Consider the following 13,552-nt stretch of genomic DNA (forward strand, 5'->3'; position numbering starts at 1 on the left):
AAAGCCTGTTGCCAACTGTGTCCACTGTGACAGGGTCAGGCCAGATGCCTACAGGAGAGTGATTTTTTGGAATTCTGGCTACTCTTGCTGCACTAGGGGAGGGGGGATACAACAGCATTGGGGGTGCAGTGAAGAGGGTTGAAACTAAAATGGGGAGTTGCACAAGCGCATAGGCGGGGGCATGGGCACACGGAACAAGGGGATAAGAGGGCTGGAGTTAGGGCAGGGAAACCAAGGGGCTAGCTTCAGAGGCTGGGGCGGGGCAAACAAACAAAGGCTGCAGAAGGAAATGGGTGGGGCAGGCAAACAAACTGAAGCTAGTAAGGGGTGGCTGGGGCATAAGGGGGGGGCAAAAGCTGCAAAGGGCAAATGGGGCAGGTTGCAAGGGCAAAGCTATGAGGTAGGCAGTCCGGGGGGGGGCACGTGCGCCCATGTGCGCTTGCACAAAGTCAATTTGGGCTGGTTACTGCTTCTGGGCCAAAGGGTGGAATCAGGGCATGGCAAGCCAAGCAAGCAGCTGAGTCCAGAGACAGGAGCTGAGGCAGATGGTATACAGCCAGTGGGGGTGATGGAGGGGGCAGCGGTGGTGGTAGTAGTGTGGGGGTTGGGGGACACACAGTTGGATTGGGGGGCAGCTCCACGCCATACCCCATGTCCCTGGAAACACGGTCAAGACCCCCACCACAAGAGCACAGTTTGAAAGTTACTCAGTCTTAGGGCCCCCTCCACGGTGGTCTGCAAAGTCTCTAGGTGCTCCCCTACTGGTAGATGGTCCTCTTCTTCTCCTCCTCGGAGCTTCAGCAGCTCCAGGCAGCAGACTCCACAGCAGTAGCAGCTCCAGGAACTCCAGGTGGTGGTCCAGGCAGGCAGAAAGGACCCCTCTCAGGTGGTGGTGGTGGTGGTGTCTACAGCAGCAATGGCCGGGGGCCCTCACTCCCCCCTTCTGGGGAGTGGGCCAACAGCCCCCCCACCCAAGGGGCTGCGGTTGGAGCAGTACCAGCACCCAAGGGTGGGGGGTCCAGCAGCCAGCTAGCAACCAGGTAGCAGAGAAGGGGTGTGGATGGTGTTTGGCCTAGCCAGGGGAGCAGCTAGAGCGGCAACAGCAGTAACAGTAGGGAGAGCCCAGGGTCTAGCAGCAGTACCAGCAGCAGCCCTCTCCCTCCAGGCCAGAGGGTTGCAGGATTGAAATCCTATTGGGATCCGGGAAGTGGGCGGGCAAAGCCCGTCCACTGCTAAAGGATTCCCCCAGCCTAAAAGGGGGATCCACAGGACCTAGATGCCAAAAAATTCCGGGGGACAACTAATGAAATAACAGGGACAGGAGGGTGGTCAAAGGGTCAAACGGAGGGAACCGTATGGGGACACCGAGCAGAGAACCCCGGACAGCACCCACTGCTCCTCAAAGGCATCAAGGGAGTCAGAGGAAGCCGCCCAGAGGAACTCTGCCCGGATACGTGAACGGACCGAGGATCGGAAATAGGCCCCACAGTCACAGGAGACTCCATCTGCCAACCTCTTCACTCTGGTTTTATAGATGGCCATTTTAGCTAGGGCCAGGAGGAGGTTGACCAGGAGATCCCGTGATTTTGTGGGGCCACAGATAGGGAGTGCATAGATAAGAAGGTGAGGGGAAAAGTGCAACCAAAAGCGTAATAAAATATTGGTGAGGAGCTGGAATAGGGGCTGCAGCCTGGCACACTCCAGGGATATGTGTGCCAGGGTTTCCCTCACGCCACAAAAGGGGCAGGTGTCTGGGATAAAGGTGAACCGCGCCAAGTACACGCCCGTGCTCACGGCTCTGTGAAGGAGCCTCCAACTGACATCCCCGGCGGGCCTCGGGACTAAGGTGGAATATAGGCTGGCCCACTGGGGCTCCTCACCCTCCAAAGGTGGCAGGAGGTCCTGCCATTTTATATCGGGGTGGGACACGAGGGTGAGGGCGTGGAGGGTGTGGAGCATGAGCATGTATAGATGTTTTCTTGGCGCGGTTTGAAAGCAGACCGGATGCATCTCGAGCAGCTGGCTTACAGTGAAAGGGTGTAGGGGTCGGTTGGGTCCACAGGGCAGGGGTCCAATTAAAAAGGTCCGGCGGGCCTGGGGTAGAGGGCGGGTGGGGCGTGCCCTCATGCAGGACCCGGTCGAGATAAACCCGAGCAGCGGGCGGCAAAGCAGCCTTCACCTCCTGAAGTATGCGCCGGGGAGTACAAGGTCTGGAGAGCCCCATATGCTGAGCGAGCATCAGGGGATCCAGCCAGTCTCCCCGGTCATAGTCCAGGAGGTCTCCGACTCTTGTGACTTCTGTCAAGACCAACCTCTGGCGCACCGAGCGGGACTCCGCCACCTGCACACGGAGCTGGGTGTTGTGTAGCAGGGGCTTCACGAGGAGATCTGCCCCCTCGGTGGCCGCCACTGACCTGGTCGTTGAAAAGAGTTTCCAGGTCCGGAGGAGGTCCTGGTAGAAGACCGGCAGCCTGGAGAGGTCTCGCGGAAGACCTCTCGGATGGAGATAAAGGAGCTGCCGGTCGTATCGGAGCCCTCAGAAGTGGCGCAGGAAGGTGTGCGCCAGTATGCTCCACGCCAGACTACCTGCACCATAAAGAAGGCTCTGCAGGGCCTGGAGGTGGAAGACATGGACCTGAGTAAGCAGACATTTCAGGCCCTGCCCTCCCTCCTCCAGAGGTAGATGGAGAACCCCTACAGGAACCCAGTGCAGTCCTGACCAAAAGAACTCCAGAATCGATGTCCGGAGGTTGGCCAGGAAACCCGGGGCCGGGACCAGGATGTTGAGCCGGTACCAGAGCATGGACAGGACTAGTTGATTAAGCACCAGCGCTCTCCCTCGAAGGGAGTGACACCAGAGTAGTCCTGTCCATTTCTGGAGCTTCTCTGTCACCCCGCCCTCTAAATTCTGCCAGTTCTCCGGCGGAGAGGGATGCGTGGCAGAAAGGTAAACGCTGAGATAGAGCAGCGGACTCGTGCTCCACTGGATGGCCTGAAGCGCGGGTGGGAGGGAGCTCGCCTGCCACCAGTCCCCTACCACCAAGCCAGAGCTCTTGACCCAGTTGACCCACGCAGAGAAGGCTGCCGAATAGATGACCTGGCAAGCCTCCACCCGCGCCAAATCGCCCGGGTCCTGGGCCATGAGGAGCACGTCATGGATGTCGAAGATGCTGCAGCCCGGGACGGTGTAGGTCTGGTCTGGGTGGACCACATCCACCAGCACGGACTGTAGCCACAGCGAGATGACTTTCGCTAAGACCTTGTAGTCTGTGCTGAGGAGCGAGATGGGACGCCAATTCCGTAAATCGCGGAGGTCCCCCGTCTTCGGCAATAAGGCGAGCATGGCTCGCCTGCACGAAAGAGGGAGGATCCTGCTCTGCAAAGACTCGGCCCAGACGGTGACTAAGTCTGGGCCGAGGACATCCCAGAACACGCGGTAGAACTCCACGGTCAGCCCGTCCATGCCCAGAGATTTATTAGTGGGCATGCGGCGGAGGGCTTCCAAGAACTCAGCCAGAGTGAGAGGTAGCTCCAGCCGGTCTCGGTTGCCCACGCTGACCATCGAGAGTCCGTCCCAGAGCACTCTGCAAATGTTGGGATCGGTCAAATCCGGGGAGAAGAGGCGTGCGTAGAAGGCCCTGGCCCACCCGCACATCTCCGCCGGATCCGTGAGGGGGTGCCATCCTCCATGAGAAGGCAGCTTCTTAGCCCCCCCTCTTTTTCTCCAGGGCATAGAAGAAGCCGGAGCCGCAATCCATTTCCCGAAGGAGGCAGATGCGGGATCGAACAAAGGCACCCCAGGTCCGGTAGTCCTCAAGGGCCTGGAGCTCCTCCCGCTTCTCCCGGCACGCCCCGCAGAGGGATGGATCCTCAGGACTGGCGGCCAGACACCTCTCCAGCTCTAAGACCTCCCGTTCCAACTGCCATATTGCCGCATCCCTCCATCGGCTGGGTGTAGTCGTGGCAGAAGAGCCAGGCGCGCACCTTCCCCAGGTCCCACCGCCACCGCGCCAAGGGAAAGGCACGCTGCTGCTGTCGCCAGGCCAGCCAGAACTCCTGGAAGGACGCCACGAAGCCAACATCCTCCAACAAGCTGTTATGGTGCCAATAGGCTGGCCCCAGCCTCTCCAAGCAGAGAGAGACCGTCATGGTGGCTAGGTGGTGATCGGAGAATGGGGCCAGCCGACTGCTGGAGGAGTGGGCCCATGAAAGGTGGAAACGTGATAAGTAGATGCGGTCCAACCGGGAGTGGCGCGATGGACCTCCACCCGGACAAAGGTGAACGTCGAGACGTTGTCCGGGTGGTGGTCGCGCCAGACATCCACCAGGCAGTGATGGTCGACTATCCCCTGGAGGGCATCTGCGGCAGCTGGGCACTGTTCGGTCCCCGAGTGGTCCCGCTCCTCGAGGGTCGTATTAAAGTCCCCGCCCAGGACCAGGCACTCGCGAGGATCCAAGGTGCCGAGGAAGGCAGATACCTGCTGAAAGAAACGCAGCCGCTCTGGGCCCGATGTCGGGGCATAGATATTGACAAGATTGACTACGAGCCCCTCCATACGGACCCGGAGGTGCAGCAGGCGGCCCGGCACAGCCTCGGCGACCCCCAGCACCTCGGGCCGTAGGTCGGGGGAGAACAGGGTCGCCACTCCAGCCATATGAACTGTGAGATGGCTAAAGTAGACCCTGTCCCCCCAATCCAGCCGCCAGCTGTCTTCGGCGGCCGGAACTGTATGGGTCTCCTGCAGAAAAACCACAGAGTACTCTTCTTCCCAAAGGAAGCAGAGCACCTGGGACCTGCGGCGACCCATCTTACAGCCACGGGTGTTCAACGTTGTGATGGTAAGAGGTGTCATAAGGAGGGCTGGGGGGGATCCTCGCTGGCAGGGACGCTCACGGCTCCCGACGGGCTGGGCAACAGTCCGTGACCTACCCCGTAGGTGAGTAAGGAGTCACAGAAGAGGCGGACCCGCCAGTAGGCCGTGGCACCCTGCTTCCCGGTCCTTTTGCCCTCCCCCATGAGGGCCCTCGCGGCCTGGGGGATAAGATGGAAGTCCCCCCATCGCTGGAGAGTAAGCTGCACCTTGTTACGGGAGCCACAAACGTCCTCAAGGAACTCCCGCAGCTCCTCTTGCAGCTTATGGGGGGGCAAGGGTCACTAGCCCCCAGCTTTGCTCCAGAGGGACCGCCGACACAGCCCTGTGGCCCACCGAGATGGGCAGGCAAGGGGCGGACCCCTGACGTGGCGCCCGATGGGCTGGCACCACCTGGCCCCCCTCAAACCCCAGCTCAATTGGGGGCGGCGGAGGGAAGATAGTAGCCCCTGGTGAGTCGGGACTGGGAAATACAGAGGCCACTCCCAGGGGACTATCCTCTGGGGGCAAGGAGGTGGTGGCCCCAGGGGCGGCAATGATATCACGGGAGATGGAGGGGACAGGGACAGGGTTGACAACAAGGGCAGGGCTGGGATCCAGAGTAGGAGCAGGACGGGGTTGGAAGCAGAGGCAGGGAAAGGGGCAAAGGCAGGATCCTGGGCTCCAGGAGCCACGCAGCTGGAGATTGGCTCCCCTTGGTGGAGCTCAAGGGACTGGGGGGGGGTGGGAAGGTGGCCCTCCACAATGCCAGGCTCTGGCACCACGGCCGGCGGAGTAGCCACAGCATCTCCAGTGGGTTCCCTGCCCGGGAAGGAGATTGGTTGCCCCACGCCCACAAGGGACAGCCCATGGGGCCCGGGTCCCAGTCGCACGGCATCGGCCGTCGCCTCAATGGGCTCGGCGGCCGACAGCAGGGTGCCACCCACGCCTGGGCAGATGGAGGAGCCCAGGCAACCCTCGGGGGTGAGAGCAGAAGCAGCAGTTAGAGAGGAGGAGCATGGAGAAGGGGGGGCCGGGGTGAGGTCCCTCAGATTGAGGCCCACTGGCAGAAGGTCATCCTCCCCCTGGGTGACCGGGGTCAGACCCAGGGCCTCGATCTCCTCGTAGATGGAGGGGAGCTCCCCTTCCACCACCCCGGAGGTCTCCCCGCCAATGACCAAAGTGATGCTCACCTCGGGGCTCACAGGGGCTCCGGATGGTAACGGGGCTCACAGGGGCTCCATCGGGGGCCTTGAAAGGAAAGGGCTCCAATGGAGGGATGGTACTGCTCTCCCGTGCTGCCACGTCTTCCCCAGCCAGCACTGGGGGATGGATTGCGCCCGTGGGCAAAGCAGAGGGCTCGGCATCGGTGCCCCCTTTTTTGGTCTTCTGGGGGGCTTCCGCATCGGTGGAAGGGAGCGGGGCTTGAGCCTTCCGCTTGCCCCACTTCCCCTGGACTAGGGCCCAGCCCTCCATGGCATCATCAGGGGGCCGGCTAACAGGGGTCGGGTCGGGAGGCAGGGGCATGGCTCAGGGACTGTGGGAGGCAGCGGTGGAGCAGCATGAGGGAGGGAAAAATCCCCCTGGGGTGGGCCCTCTTCCACGCTCGGTGGTATCCCTGCCATACCCTCCTCTAGATGCCCTGCCAAACTGCAGACAGCAGAGGCGGGGCCCTCCCGCTCGTCTGGGCATGCTGGGGGGGGTGCCCCTTGGGCCCGAGCGGGAGCAGTGGTGGACTGAGTGGGAGGAGGGGCGGCTCCGGGTGCCGGGCAACCTGGGGCACTGGCGATGACGAGGCTGGCGCCCCGCCGGGGCTCGGGGGATCCCGGATGCCCCTCCTTGCTGGGCCAAGGGGCAGTCCTTCCGGACGTGCCCCATCACCTGGCAGAGGTAGCACTGGGCCTCCCGGTAATGGAGTAGTGCACCCGGTAATGGGCCCCCTGGTAGGGGACCAAAAAGGACCCCTCAAGCGCCTCTCCGTCATGTGCCGCCGGCGGCAGTTGAAGCTGCACTTGCCGGCGGAACAAGAGGACGTGACGGAGGGTGGGGTCCTTGCAGCCCAGTGAGAGAGGGCTCAGGACGGAAATGGGCTTCCCCAGGTTTGAAAGGGCGGGTAATAGGGCAGCATTGGGAAGGAAGGGAGGGACTGAGGTTAGCATGAGGCGGACGCCCAGGTTGTCCAGCGGCTCCAGGGGAACGAACATGCCCCCCACTGCCAGGCCCTTCTCCACCGCCTCCTGGGCAGCGGCCTCCGATGCCCAAAAGAAGACGACCTTCCTGTACATTTTGGAGGCCGCCACAATGGCCATGGGCCCCACCACCCTCATGTACATCTCCACGTGGGGCAAGGCGGGCACCAGGAGGCAATGGACACTGTGCTTCCTGGTCATGGTGGGAAAGGGGCCCCGGCCGCTATAGATGGTAGTGGAGGCGGTGGGTGGGAAAGAGGACGTAGCGGCAGGTGGGGGGAGCCACTGCCACCTGGGCATACGCCCTGGGGGCTGAGGGAGGGACACCCGCAGAGCTGGTGGAGGAAGCAGCGGGGAGGGACGCCGCAGCCGGTGGCGGGGCCGCGGCAGTGGGGGCAGTGCCTGCCATGGAGGGCCTGGTCTTTTTGGTGGGGCCCTTCCCCTGGCCCTTCCCGCCGGCTGGGGGGGCTTCCCCGGAATCCGAGGGGGCGAGAGACATGGCAGCAGCGGAGGTCACCCCGGTGCCTGCCGCTGCCAGCGCCCCGGCGGGGGTAGTGGCAGGTGGTTTGGCAGCGGCAGGTGAGGTAGAGGCTTGGGGGGGTGACGGAGGGGCAGGCAGGGGAAGGGTGTCTCGGGCTGCTGGAGGGGCCTCATGCATCGTGTCCCCTGCCATAAGAAGCAGGGAGGGAGGGGTAAACACCAGAGAGAGGAGGGGAAAGGGGAGGCAGGTCGACCACTACTCCCCGCTAGGCTGCAGGCAGGGGAGGAGGGTGCCAAAAAGTGGGGGGCTGGACAGGGGGGTATCAAAGGCTCGTAGGGGACAGTCACTGACTCAGGATAGGAATCCGGCTCCTCTAGCTGCACTGGGGAGGGAGGTCACAAGAACGTTAAGGGGGGTGCAGTGAAAGAGGGGCAAACTCAAACAGGGGAAGAGCACAAGTGCATGGGCGGGGGCATGGGCACACTGGGTAAGGGGCCAATCAGGGAAGGGGTACCACGTGGGAAGGGGGGAGAAACAGGCCGGAGGCAGGACAGGGAACCGAGGAGCTAGCTTCAGAGGCCAGGGCAAGGCAAACAAACAAAAGCTGCAGAGGGAAAAGGGCGGGGCAGGCAAAACCAAACTGAAGCCAGCGAGATGCTGGGGTAAAGGGGAGGGCAAAAAGGATGCAAGGGGCAAAATGGGGCAGGTAATGGGGGACAAAGCTGGGGCTCACTAAAGGGGTCCAGTCCAGGGGGATGGGGGGGGCACATGCACCCACGTGTGCTTGCAAAGAGTCAGTTTGGGCTGGCTGCTGCTTCAGGCCCAAAAGGTGGTGAAAGGGTGCGGCAGGCCAAGCAAGCAGCGGAGTCCCAGAGGCAGGAGCTGAGGCAGATGGTACGCAGCCAGTGGGGATGGTGGAGGGGGCAGCGGTGGTGCTACTGTTGGGGGAGTTGGGGGGGACACAGATGGATCAGGGGGCAGCTCCACGCCATACCCCCTGTGTCCCTAGAAACACACTCAAGACCCCCACCACAAGAGCACAGTTTGAAAATTACTCAGTCTTAAGTCTCCCTCCACGATGGTCTGCAAAGTCTCTAGGTGCTGCCCCACTGGTAGATGGTCCTCTTCTTCTCCTCCTCGGGGCTTCAGCAGCTCCAGGCATCAGATTCCGCAGCAGCAGCAGCTCCAGGAACTCCAGGTGGTGGTCTAGACAGGCAGAAAGGACCCCTCTCAGGTGGTGGTGGTGTTCACGGCAGCAAAGGCTGGGGTCCCTCACTGCCCCCTTCTGGGGAGTGGGCCAGCAGGCCCCCCCCAAAGGGCTGCAGTTGGAACAGTAGCAGCACCCAGGGGGGGTGTGGTTCAGCAGCCGGCCAGCAACCAGGTAGCAGAGAACGGGGGGAGGGGTGGTGTCTGGTCCAGCCAGAGGAGCAGCTGGAGTAGCAGTCGCAACCAGGGGAGCCGAGGGCCTAGCAGCAGCAGCCCTCTCCCTCCTTCTTCCTCCAGGCCAGAGGGATGCAGGAGAGTAATTGAAAGCAGATATATTAGCCCCAGGCTAAGTAGGTCCCTTTTCCCTGGGTAAGGTAACAGGGAAGGTTCCAGAACAATCAGGAACCTTCTGGAGACAATTAAGACAGACAGATTAGATTAGATTAGATTAGATTAGATTAGAATACCTGCAGCCAATCAAGAAGCTGCTAGAATCAATTAAGGCAGGCGAATCAGGGCACCTGGGTTTAAAATGGAGCTCACTTCAGTTTGGGTGTGCGTGTGAGGAGCTGGGAGCAAGAGGCACTTGGAGCTGAGAGTGAGAATGTGTACTGCTGGAGGACTGAGGAGTACAAGCATTATCAGACACCAGGAGGAAGGTCCTATGGTGTGGATAAAGAAGGTGTTGGGAGGAGGCCATGGGGAAGTAGCCCAGGGAGTTGTAGCTGTTGCTCAGCTGTTCCAGGAGGCACTCTAGACAGCTGCATTCTACAGGGCCCTGGGCTGAAACCTGAAGCAGAGGGTGGGCCTGGGTTCCCCCCAAACCTCCCAACTCCTGGTCAGACACAGAAGGAGTTGACATGGACTGTGGGTTCATGAAAATGGCCAAACTGAGGGCTGCCGTGAAGCTCCAAGGTGAGCAAATCCTCCAATAAGTGCAAGACCCGCCAATAAGTGCAAGACCCACCAAGATAGAGGAGGAACTTTTTCACACCACATATCTATTCAGGGGACACCACCATAGGGCCTAATCACATCAGCCACACTATCAGAGGCTCATTCACCTGCACATATACCAATGTGATATATGCCAGCATGTGCCAGCAATGCCCCTCTGCCATGTACATTGGCCAAACTGGACAGTCTCTATGTAAAAGAATAAATGGACACAAATCAGACGTCAAGAATTATGACATTCAAAAACCAGTTGGAGAACACTTCAATCTCTTTGGTCACTCAATTACAGACCTAAAAGTGGCAATTCTTCAACAAAAAAACTTCAGAGACAGCTCCAAGGAGAGACTGCTAAATTGGAATTAATTTGTAAACTGGACACAATTAACTCAAGCTTGAATAAAGACTGGGAGTGGATGTGTCATTACACAAAGTAAAACTATTTCCCCATGTTTATTCCCCCCCCCCCCCCGCTACTGTTCCTCACACTTTCTTGTCAACTGCTTGAAATGGCCCACCTTGATTATCACTACAAAAGTTTCCCCCGTGCTCCCCACCCCCTTCCTGCTGGTAATAGCTCACCTTACCTGATCACTCTCGTTACAGTGTGTATGGTAGCACCCATTGTTTCATGTTCTCTGTGTATATAAATCTCCTCACTGTATTTTCCAGCAAATGCATCCGATGAAGTTAGCTGTAGCTCACGAAAGCTTATGCTCAAATAAATTTGTTAGCCTCTAAGATGCCACAAGTCCTCCTTATCTTTTTGTAGATACAGACTAATACGGCTGCTACTCCGAAACCCGTCAAAGAAAAGTGCTATTGAAACGAAGCTGGGACCTCGTCCTGTTAATGGAGGACAGCCAGACTTATTCAGAATTATGTGCTGGTGACTGACACCTGAAATAATTTGTCAAACCTTATTGAGATGTTACTTTCACATGACTTTGTATCTCTTCTAGCAGGTAATTTTCTCTCAGTTATATATAGTAATTTGCTATGATCTTAAACCTGGATTTTCAAAGGTAGAGAGATGGACACATGGTTGGGAAATTACCTGAACTGGTTTTCGGTGGGATTTTTAAGAACTCATCATGGGCAGAGTCTGTGTCTGAAAATATAAGTTACCATTTACCTGCACAGGCTGCCTGGGCCTAATGTGAGATCACAGATGTCTGCAGCCTACTCTGGGAAAGGGTCACAAGATGAAGCAATGCAGACTTCACACAGAGCATTACAACTATAAACATTCATGAGCAGCCGAGGTGAACACCACCTGCTATTTGCTCACTGACGGGCACTCTCTAAGAGCACAGGAAGCAAGCATGCAGCTGGCATAAGGGACGCTGCATCCCTTGGCCACAGAAGGAGAACTATCATAATAGCCTATTGCCACGGCATAAGAGAAAGCCACATTGGTGACTGTCAGGGTAGGAATGCTTGGATGGGGCCAATGCAGGTCAGAGCACTTATGTAGTGGATGAATGGTTGAAAGAGGATATATAAATGATCTGGGCATACAGCCCTCTGTGTCTCCACCTACCAGTGTTCATTAGCATATGGAAATCACTCATTACCTTGAGCTAATAGAGTCCGCACTCTCAGAGAAGTGCTTGGAAAAAGTGGAACATTTTCAGAAGCATTCAGCATCCCAGAACACACCCACACAACCACCCCAGCATGGGTGATGTGTCAGCCATAGGATGTGCTGGATAGTTTTCTGGGTGTGGAATTGATTTTGGATATTACAAAGGCATTGGGGATGAGAACCCCCCAAAAAGACACAAGATCAAGGGCTAGTTCAGAGAGGGAAGTCATCATAGTTATTGGGAACCAATCAAGAGTACAGTGTTTAAAGAACAGATTTGCAACATTCTAGCTAACCCAGGCTACATTTTCCTAGCCGTTGTGACTTAGAACTTTAACCTGCCCATCCCACAGATCAGCATTCTGTTTCACAACATTTCTTCATGAATTTATCTCTTTGAATCTGTTCTTGTGCTAGGCAATCTGGGAGGTGCAATCTACATCCATTTGCATCTTATGATGCATCTTCTGATGGATTGAGAACTAATGCAGACATGAAGGACCCAGCTTTGTTTGTATTGTTGAAAAGATTGCTGCATTTGAAGATATAAAAAAAGTCAAAACATTATGAGGAATACTAAGATAAATTACCAGACTTGCTTATTTGACTAGACAATAGGTTTATTACTCTGTGCTGCATAATTGTTATTAGAGAATACGTTCTGGTCCCTAGATCTTGGATAGGAATAATACTTTATTGCAGGGTTGTTGTAGCCATGTTGATCCCAGGATATTAGGTGAGTGGGTAGATATGTGGGTGAGGTAATATCTTTTATTGGACCAACTTCACCCACCTTCTCTCTCTTTCAACAAAATATTTGGAAGTATAAGAAAGAAGCTATTGCCAAGTTTGTATATAAGTGTAAAAATCAATCAGAAAGGTCAAAGCAACTTTTGAATTATATTTCAAAGATGGGGGGTGAGAAAGAAGAATGTGCTTTGAATATGAATTTGTCCAATTTATCACATTTACATTAGTTTTCCTTGGTGAGAGTTGCATCCTTTTCCATTTCAATTAAATGTTGGTATTTGCAAGTATGGCATTTGACAAAATAATAAAGGTCTCTGTGTTAGGGAGCAATAGGAGCACCAGATCACCAAGTTTGAACACTCAGAGGTATATTCATTTATTGTATATCCTCTTTTGGATATATATTGAATGTACAGCCTCTTTTGGCTGAACATTCAGAAGATTCTCCCACCCAAAGGAACCTAGGGCTTCAAGCTTCTAGCAAAGATTAAGTATATAGTGGACAACATTTTCAGCTCAAGGAGCCTGTTCCTCACACACCTCCCTCACTAAGTCCAAAAATCCCCTGAGGTTGCCTCTTGTGTAAGAATTCAAGATGGAAAAAGCCCATAGTTGAGTGGCACATCTCTCATACTGCAACCAGGAGGTGGTGAAGCAGCTAGTTCCAAAGACAAGGATTTGCAGTGACGAACTTCTTTAGCCTGTTCTTCAACATCCAATTAAAACATTTCACCAATCCATCGCGGGGGGGAGGGGGGTAGACAGAAGTTAAGAGAGACTTAATTTTTAGTGGTTCACACAATTCTCTCATAACCTGGTTCCTTGCTAGGTCAAAATCTTCTGGGGCAGTCCTACCCTGGCAAAGACCTTCACTAGCTCCAATGTAATGGTCTTAGCATTCAGGATACCTTGTAGAATAATCTACAATTATTAGAATGAACCAGTAGCTAGCTGCAGTCTTTTCAAGTGGTCTGACTAGTTCATTCTGATTCTCTCAAATGGGATGCCGACTATGGGAACAGGAACCAATGAGGCCTTTGGCATTCTTCTGGGTGCAGCCAGCTGAGACTCTGGGCAGGAGACACAGAAGTCACTGACCTCCTTATATACACTGGGCCAACAGAAATGGGTCAAGATTTGAGCCAAGGTTGCTTCTTTGCCCTGATGTCCATCAAAGGGCATGACATGAGGACACAATTTCCTGGTGGTATGGGTAGGGCACCAGGAATTGGGACTGGACTTCTCTCATTTGATGGTCTCTCTCCAGATAATACAGCCATTCATTCTGGATTTCAAACCATGGAAATACCTTGACTTTCTGAGGGTCTACTACTTCCCTATTCATGACTGCCACCTGTATGTAGGCCTGGCTCAAGGTTTTGTCATCCCATTGCTCCTCTATGAAGTTGGAGAACCTCGTAAGTATACCAGTTTCTGATATCAGACTGACAATGGCTCTGTGTGAGAATCGATGTCTAGGGAAGTGGCTGGTTAGTCAGAAGTCCCTTTTCCTGGCCTCTCTGTCTCTCCTATC

At 56.0% G+C, this 13,552-nt stretch overlaps 1 long non-coding RNA gene across 4 annotated transcripts in view; it reads left to right on the forward strand.

Annotated features, from left to right (window-relative positions):
* LOC122457208 overlaps positions 1-13,552 on the forward strand; it is a 149,224-nt gene that overhangs the window by 58,389 nt on the left and 77,283 nt on the right. For 3 of the 4 annotated variants that reach the window (XR_006276650.1, XR_006276645.1, XR_006276647.1), the window contains exons 6-7: positions 10,453-10,645; positions 13,286-13,436. The exons of the other annotated variant lie outside the window; for it this stretch is intronic. This is a non-coding gene — a long non-coding RNA (uncharacterized LOC122457208). The remainder of the gene's footprint in view (positions 1-10,452; positions 10,646-13,285; positions 13,437-13,552) is intronic. 4 annotated transcript variants of the gene reach the window in all.

This window comes from Dermochelys coriacea, chromosome 1 (genome assembly GCF_009764565.3).
Source record: "Dermochelys coriacea isolate rDerCor1 chromosome 1, rDerCor1.pri.v4, whole genome shotgun sequence".
Classification (NCBI taxonomy): domain Eukaryota; kingdom Metazoa; phylum Chordata; order Testudines; family Dermochelyidae; genus Dermochelys; species Dermochelys coriacea.